The sequence below is a fragment of the Euprymna scolopes genome, chromosome 25 (genome assembly GCF_053919585.1).
Source record: "Euprymna scolopes isolate OS-2025 chromosome 25, ASM5391958v1, whole genome shotgun sequence".
NCBI classification, from domain to species: Eukaryota; Metazoa; Mollusca; class Cephalopoda; order Sepiida; family Sepiolidae; genus Euprymna; species Euprymna scolopes.
In genome coordinates, this window is record NC_136506.1 from 7,609,167 (window position 1) to 7,618,296 (window position 9,130).

Here is a 9,130-nt window from a genome sequence, read left to right on the forward strand (position 1 = left end):
ATTGTAAAAATATATCTCATGATTAGAACAGTAACCCGAAGAATCCAAATAATCGAAATTATCAATCCACATCTCAAAAATTCAGAAATATAAAAACATTTTATATACCAGCCTTTGTTTTTCGTATCTAAATTTGCAAACAGAAAGGAAATAGACATTCCATCCCGGTTGAAAGCATCACCTATTCTGGAATAAAGGCAGCATAATATATTGTTTTATGGTGTTCTTGCGTTGTTTTCGTTGTTTCCCAATACATCTTCAAGACCACACCTTTAAGCAAGGTTTCTCAGTTATTTGGAAAGCCGGAAACAGGGGAGATAATTCATATTTCAACGTGGAGAACTGGCTGTATCTGACGATGCATGAAACTCATCCCGCTTCCGAGTTTTCTATTGCTCAATTCTTTCTATTTCCGCGCGTTCCAACCTTCCGATTTTTTCTTAGGATATTTCTTGAGTCTATGTCTTAAACAGGCAACGTTTCCCTTCGGGTGAATAATCTGTTCCCTGGCTACATGCTGTGTCGAATTACGCAACACTCACGGGTTTTAATCCAGTAGGGGGGAAATCTTCCGTAATAATATCCAACGATAGGCACAAGCCGTATTGTATACTGGTCGGATTTCTCACTTGTATATTCAGATTATCGTGTTATCTGTATCCCAGTTGGATGGAGATTACAAATAATTTCCACATAATCGCATTCGATATGTTCGCTCGGGATTGATAGTCACCCTTGAACGAAGCGGGAAAATATAATATCAACCATAGATCGGCGTAATGAGTCGTTCAGATTCTGTCGGTTTTGTGTTTATTTTTTATGCATATATTTTGCCAATACTAACTACAATATAATCTTCTCATTTTAAAAATTAGCATATATTCGCAGTTTTCATATACACAGAAAAAGGGCGCCGCAAGGCTGCGTCCCAGCTTACTACAACAGGGTCATGTTCAAATCCAATTTCTTGTAGTATTTTTCACTTATACATACAAATTCTGCAGAATTATCATCATCATTACTAATTATCACGGTGTTCTTTTACCGTAAACCTGACACTCATGAAAGCCTTATCCTCGAGTGGCGTTCGAGTCGTGATAAGAATTGTTCCTGAAAAAAGTATTTCTCTCTATTATATAGTAATATGATAGAAAATAAAAGAACATTTGAAGAAATTATTTCTTAATAATGGGGTTAAAAGGAATCAATAAAATAAAAAAGAAATCTTTATAATGATATTAATTAAACATTAAGATTTTATAGATCAATAGTTTAATAAGGATAGAGGACACGCCTAAAAGGTATTTCTTTGCAAAACAGGTATTATCTTTGAATTAAAACAATATAGTGCAACAAATAAATTAAATATCACCAAAAGAAGGAATAAAAATATCAATATATTTAAACAAACAAACAAACAAACCAACAACCAGCCAACCTACCAACAGCAACAACTAAACCACAGGACACTTGCAAAGATAAATGAACATACAAATGTATACAGATGCATATGAATGTATAAGCAGATACACATGTACATAATACACACTATACAGGGCGTTCCAAAACTCTTAGGCATATTTCAAATCCTCGTATCTGTTTTCTATGCATGGTAGTAAGATGATAGTGGTGTCATTTTAATGATAAATAAATTAATATTTTTGTAAAGCTTTTGAATTTAGTTCTTTCTAAATATATTATATATATATGTGTGTGTGTGTGTGTGTGTATAAAATGTGGAACATTCATAAACATATATATATATATATATATGTATAAAATGTGGAACTTTCATAAATTCAACATTCTTTATTTAATTAATTTATATAATATATTCATATGTGTATTTATGAATGATTTGTATTTTAATTATAATTATTGTTTATGGTTATTATTATTTTGTTTTCTTTTGCGTTATAGTTTAGGAAGCGCTTAAATCATAGAATTTAAATTTATTTATTAAGGAAATATTACTTAGTGATCTAATCTTTATATATATATATATATATATATATATATATGATATAATATACATGTATTTATCTATAATATAACATATATTCACATATATATATAATGTATATTTATATATAAAATAGTATATATATTTTCTGCTTTTATAAGTAACTAGCATGCGTGCCCGGCGTCGCCCGGGTGGTTTGAGGTGTATGCTGAGCAAAAAAAAAACAAAACAAAAAACAACGGTAAATTTTTTTAACTTTGACCCCTATTATGATCCCTTAATTTTTTTTTTGTTTAGGGCTTAAATAAAGTTATTAAGTTAGATCCATGTCGAAGGAACCTGTATCTAAAATTACACGTGTTTAGACCCAAAATTGTAGGAGGAGATTGGTAAAGTTCTCAAAGGTCAAATCGTTGAACTTTGACCCCTTAATCGCCAAATTTCTGTCCGAAAATCAATCACATCGATTTTCCCAAATCTCAGTACCCTGTATATCAAATTTCGAATCTGTAGGCTTAAAAATGACGTAGGGAAATGGACACAGACACACACACTGCGTAGGGAAATGTATACAGACACACACACACACAGACACATGCACATACATGTTCACTTTATATATTTATATATAGAGCATATACTATATATATATATATATAAATATATATATATATATATATATATATATATAAAGTTCTATCAAATTATATATATATATATATATATATATATATATATATATATATATATATATGCATGGCATATATGATATATAGGTACGGGCAGAATGAATGCCTATGCTCAAAATGTATAAACATTTTGACCCCTCCCTTTACTTAAAAATTCACCAAAAGTCGGGAAATTGACTAATTTTAATGATATTTTTAACATTTATCAAATAATGATCGCGTTTCAAAATTTTTTTCACGTGTACAAATATGTTTTTTTCTTTAGGAAATGAACTTTAGTCTCCAGTCTTTCAAATACAATCAAATCGGACACCTACAAAAAAATTATGATAAATCGAATAGATCCCCCTATTTTTGCCCGCCCATTTTTGCTCGTACCTAATAATATAACATATAGTTATACATGTAATATATAGTAATATATTTAAGATATATATATATATATATAATATGTAATTTTATATATAATATGTAGTTTTATATAAATGATATAAGGTGTGTATATATATATATATTTATGTATACTTTTATTGATATAATCTATACTTTCATAAATAATATATAATATATAATTTAATATATATAATATATTGGATTATATAAAATATATTCATATAATATAATATATATATATATTATTTTCTATAATCATACACACACACAAACACACACCCATACACACACACGGTCCTGGATATGACCTTAAACTATCCAGTGGTGAGGCCCCAGCTTGCGGCTTTGGGGAGTGTGGAGCCACCCTTTAATTACCATTGCTCCCAGGTCCACTCTGACCGGGGGTGGTAGTACCTGTTAGGGTTCCAACTATTGGTTAAATAGAAACCGACTTGAAAACAACAAATATATTCTATTATAAAAAAAATTTTCTTCCAAATCTTTGGATTCGGCATTAAATAACACGAAAAGGGTTGATATGCCGTAAAACAAAAACAACCAACCAACACACACACACACAGACATACACACACATATACATATATATATATATATATATATATATATATATATATATATACGCTTCTTGATTTGACAATATCTGCTATCAGTGTTGATAATCTTTTTTTATAGTAAATAAAATTTTAAAAATATCGTTGGTTTCTTATTTTTGTAAGCCATCACACAACCCCAATTTGTTCCGCTGTAGTGTAGCTTTCCGTCGTTTAAATTGATGTTATTGTTTGACTAAACCAGATATAAAATCATTTTTGTATAAGTTTCCGTAAAGAACGTAAGCTGAATTCTTTCACTAAGTCAAAAGATCGCCTGAAGTTTGTGTTTCACGTCATAAATGGGAACACCATTTAGATGAAAATAAAAGCCACAAACTAAATTGATAATCTAATTTCTTTAGTTCGATACGTCGAAACTAATCCGAGCCAAGTGCAATCATTAAAGGGAAAAGCTCTCGGCGAAAAGTCACCACTTAAGTAGGTGTTCTCGATGATTTGCTAATACTTGTACAAGAAAATTCATTTCGGATTTTTACATAATTTTTGGTGCCATCTGGATTTTTCAAACTACTATTGTATAATACAAGCCGTGGTGGAGTGGTTAACGTATGTAGTAACACTATTTGTAAAAGTGATATTCTCCTGAAGGGTTAGTTCTCTTTGTGGGCGACCGAAAAATACAATTGATTATAACTTATGACCGAAAAATACAATTGATTATCACTTATGACCCTTTTCCATTTATGGCTGACGGAACGAAGGCATGCTATCCACGTGAAGTAAATAAATGATTTCATCCGACGGAAATATTTCTGAGTTCGGTAAGATGCACTTAAAGAAGATCTGAGATCTAATCGACCGAAACGTTGTGAAAATGAGAGTCAAAATGGGAACAGTAATCTGAAGAATCGGAAATAAAAGGATGACCCCCCAAAAAAAACGGGCCCCAACTCTAATTAGGCCCCGTTTATTGGTGTTTTGTCTGAATGAAATGAAACTTTGGTCATAACTAGTTTATTATATTCAAAACATCACATCAAAACACTGGGGTCTTTGGCCTTTTTTCTCCGTTCTACAGAATATGTTCTAAATGCCTCCATTTAGCTCCGTCCATTTCTTGAAGCGCAGCACGAAGTTGTCCATGACGTTCTTACAGACCGAATTGGTAATGGCTCTCATCTCCTCCCGGATGGCTTCCTTGGGTTCCGTGATTGTTCTGGGTTTCCCTGCATAGACCCTGTCCTTAAGATAGCCCCAAAGAAAAAAATCTGGGGGCCTTAGGTCCGGGCTATGGGGTGCCCACTGAAAATCAGTCTTGAGCTTAATTTATTGGTACATGGATATGAGACCATTTCATGAAATACACTTTTCGTTGCCATCAACACCTTGTCTTGAAGTCTTGATTTTGCACACACAGTATATAAATGCTCAATTATGAAATGTGATAATTTTGTAGCTTAATCCTTTACTCAACCTTTTTTGGCTTAAAACTTATTGGTATATGAAAATTTACTGAATTACACGAACTCAATATATTACATATAAGTCTATATATATATATATATGTACATATATAATATATATACATATAATATATATATATATATATATATATATATACACACACCATTTTTTTCTGTTAAGCATATTTAATAAAATAAATAGACGTTTTATTTCTATTAATTCTGTTTTTGATCCTTTACAACTTCTGGCTAATAGCCTTCATTTTTGGTAGGAACTGGCTGATGTAATAGTTATATTTATTGTAAGTCCCAGTACTATCTAACGATTTTTTTGCCAGTCTTTTTTTTATTCCATCCGTTGTAAAATCCGGAGTACACTTTATCACTCTAATCTCTGTCAGCACTCTTAAATCGGCGAACCCATCTTTTAACTATGCTGATATCTACAGCACCAGTTTCGTAAACTTTGAAATTGCGCCGGTAAATGTTGATTGGTTCAATTGTTTTCGGCATGGAGAAATTCAATGACGTATCACTGCTTCCGATGCACGTCCATTACACGTGTTTCATTTTAAGATTCTCACACGGCCAATATCAACAACAACTAGGTTATGAATGCAAAGTGCATTAACCATAACAATGCCATTTGAAACAATCTCTGATACATTCGGGCAGAATAAAAATAGTGTTCATTATTATTGGAACGCCGCTCATAATATGAAAAGAATATTCGCATTTTATACAGAAACTAACACACTAGACAAAAAGCGTTTAAACTGCGTTGGTGAACCTTAAAGCCAAGGATAGCAGAGGAACATTTGTTATACATATCCAAAGAACTTGATAGGAAAAATTGTCAATATTTACATTTTCATCTGGAAATATTACTTTAGAACGTTGTTTTGTTAATAGAATAATAGTTAATACGGAACAATCACGTTGACACACCGGTTCTCAGCAGATTACTGAAGTTAAGCAATGATGAACCTGGCTAACAGCGATAGGACGATTCCAACAGTTTCCTATTCCGATACAATTACCGATTCTGATTCCGATTCTTCATAAACCTTTAATTATTTAACTATAAGATTGCCATTTTTCCCAAAAGGCAGGTAATTTTTTATCCATTATAATTATTATTATGATTATGATTACGATGATGATTATTATTGTTATTATTATTATTATTATTATTATTATTATTATTAATATTAATTTTAATAATTAAAAAACTAATTGGCAGAGATAAAGGTAATTTTTATCCACTATTATCATTATTATTATTATTATTATTATTATTATTATTATTATTATTATTATCATCATCATGTCTTTTTATTGATTAGTTTATTTGTCGTGTGTCTATCGATTAGTATCTATTAGATATACTATCCGTTTCAATGATCTCAAGTAGAACATACTGAAATTACTTATTTATTATGTGATAAATACATTTGTGCGTTCATTTTTGGACTCTTTTCGCTTTGTTTCAACCATGTTCCAAATGCTGGTCTTTTTTCGTGCCAGTTTCACCAAGTCTGTGCCGCAAATCTAATTTCATCTATACTAATCAGATTTACAAACACAAACCGAACACGAAGACCGTCGATCGTTAAAACCTTTCAGCTGATTGCTTAGCATTTCGTAACAAAATTCCATTTGAAAACAACACGATTTATACGGTCTTAACGCGATTAGTAATCAACCCATTTCCTCGACTGTCACAACCCAATATTCAGTTGGAACCGTCCAGATTTGGCGCAAGATCTATGCCTGGTCTCCCCAAACCACGTGACACCAATTTCCCCCGCCAACATCCTCTGGTATAGATTAAGCGAGATTAGTAGAAACACGCGTCTGATTAGAATATATTCACCGACAACGCATGGTAAAAAAATTCTTACTAATGAACCGATAAGAGAAAGAAACATTTATGCTTTTTTGGTGCACACGAAGTGTGACCGTGTTCGAAATATCAAAAATCTTTAATACGTGGAATTGTAATGGAAAGATCCAGTAGAGCGTACCGCATGTCGCGGGAAAAGAATAATCATCTAGCCTTATGGGACGAAGAAAAGATTATAGACAGTAAAAGACCGTGCAGGGCAAGTCGACTCCAAGAAATAGCACACGTGTTGGGAAACGATCACTTTCTATGCAAACCTAGCATAGAATTAAACACAATATAGAAACTATTAATTATAAATATAATAAGAAAACATAAGATTCATATAGTACTAGCCCGGGTGCCCGGCGTTACCCGGGTGTTTAGAGGTGTGTGTTGAGCAATAAAAGGGGTAGTAGACAGAGAGGCTCGAACCCGTGCCGCGAAAGTGGAATAGAAAGTTAAAGAAAATCTGACGTCTTAGCCGATGTCTCCATGACACGACCGGGAGTCAAAAGCGTTGAAATTTACTGAAGTCAATCGAACGGTGATGATGACTTGCTAAAATATCGGCGAAAAAATCGACCACTCCTTGTACCAAACAGCCAAGTTTAGTGGGAAGGAATAAATGTTTTGGGACACTTTCTCTATATTTCTCGTCCGAAGGGTTGAGCTCCCCTACGATATCGATCTCGTGAAAGCCAGTCGCCTTTGTCGAAAGTTTAAGGCATACATACATACACACATACATACATACATAATACATACATACATACATACATACATACATACATGCATACATACATAATACATAAATACATTTAAAGGCTTCCTTCAGTTTTGACAGACTATGGATACCCACAGTAAGGATGCCTGCGCGGGAAATTTTTGTGGCAAGACCACACCTCTCCTGATTGGACATTGTTGAACACCAGTGGAAAGTGGAGGTTCAGGACGACTGGAAACAATGCCGAGATAAGCGGAAAGCACATACAGCGCCTAGAATTCTCAAATGGTCACCCATCAAGTACTAGGCAGGCTGAACGTTGCTTAACTTCGGTGATCTGACGAGAACCGGTGTGTCAACGTGATTATGCCGTATGCAATATACATAAATACATGCATACATTTAAACAGACAGGTGAGATTTATATTATAGATATAATACTGATTAAAAAAATAAATAAATAAATAAATAAATAAATAATAATAATAATAATAATAATAATAATAATACATACATACATACATATTTATATATATTTATAAGTAGTAAGTAAAACCGAAAATAGACGTAAGGCTCTTAAAATTCATGTCATAATCATATTCCAAGCAGAGTGAATAAAATACGTGGTTAAATTTAGTTCAAGGCTACAGTCCTCTAAGGGTTGAAGGTCCAATCCTCATTTTGGGTAACAGTAAAGATACAATTGCGAATCATTGCTTCTACTCAGCCCTGTCTTACGAAACGAGATCATATTACTGTGCTTAAAATAAAAGTTCCTTTCGAATCTTGAGCAAGTTCCTGTTCCGGACAGAAAGATTCCAGAGTTCTAAAACTTCAGTTGAAGAACGTTGGAGGTTACATCGATCGAAACGTTGTAAAAATTAAGATAAGAACAGTAGTATGAAGAATCTAAACAATGCGCACGAAAACTTTTTCCTATAATACTTGGTTTATTAATATCACGCATTAGTAAAAAGTGTTGTATAACCGGCGATTGGAGGCTGGATTTCCCGAGTGATGTCAAAGTTAGTGTTAAAAATACGAAGTGTAACTATTTTCTAAGAGCGAGCTTCTTAGATAGACGTTGATTAGGCTCCACTTTGTATCCCTGTACTCCCAAAACCAGCATTGGAGGAGTGCGATCGAATGTGTTTTTTGTCATCTAATGGTCAAGTATGATCAGCAATATTCCAGCCAGAGAGATTTAACTTTAATAATTCTTAAACCTAAACGTAAATTTCATGAACAAAGCTTCTGTCTTAGAACTGCATGCCTGTGGAACGCTTTTCCATTTGCCTGCTTTCCAGCTGACTAAAGTTTGATTGTCTTCAAGTCCAACGTAAACAAGTTCTTAATGAACCGTCCTCCTAAGTAATCCAATTTACAAAACTCTCACTACTTCTGTTTACTAGGCTATAATCGCATTGACTAAGGT

The 9,130-nt window shown here is 32.8% G+C and overlaps 1 pseudogene; it reads right to left on the minus strand.

The window, feature by feature from the left end:
- Positions 1-7,955: 7,955 nt before the first annotated feature.
- Positions 7,956-8,072, minus strand: LOC145247756 (5S ribosomal RNA; annotated as a pseudogene).
- Between the last annotated feature and the right edge of the window lie 1,058 nt (positions 8,073-9,130).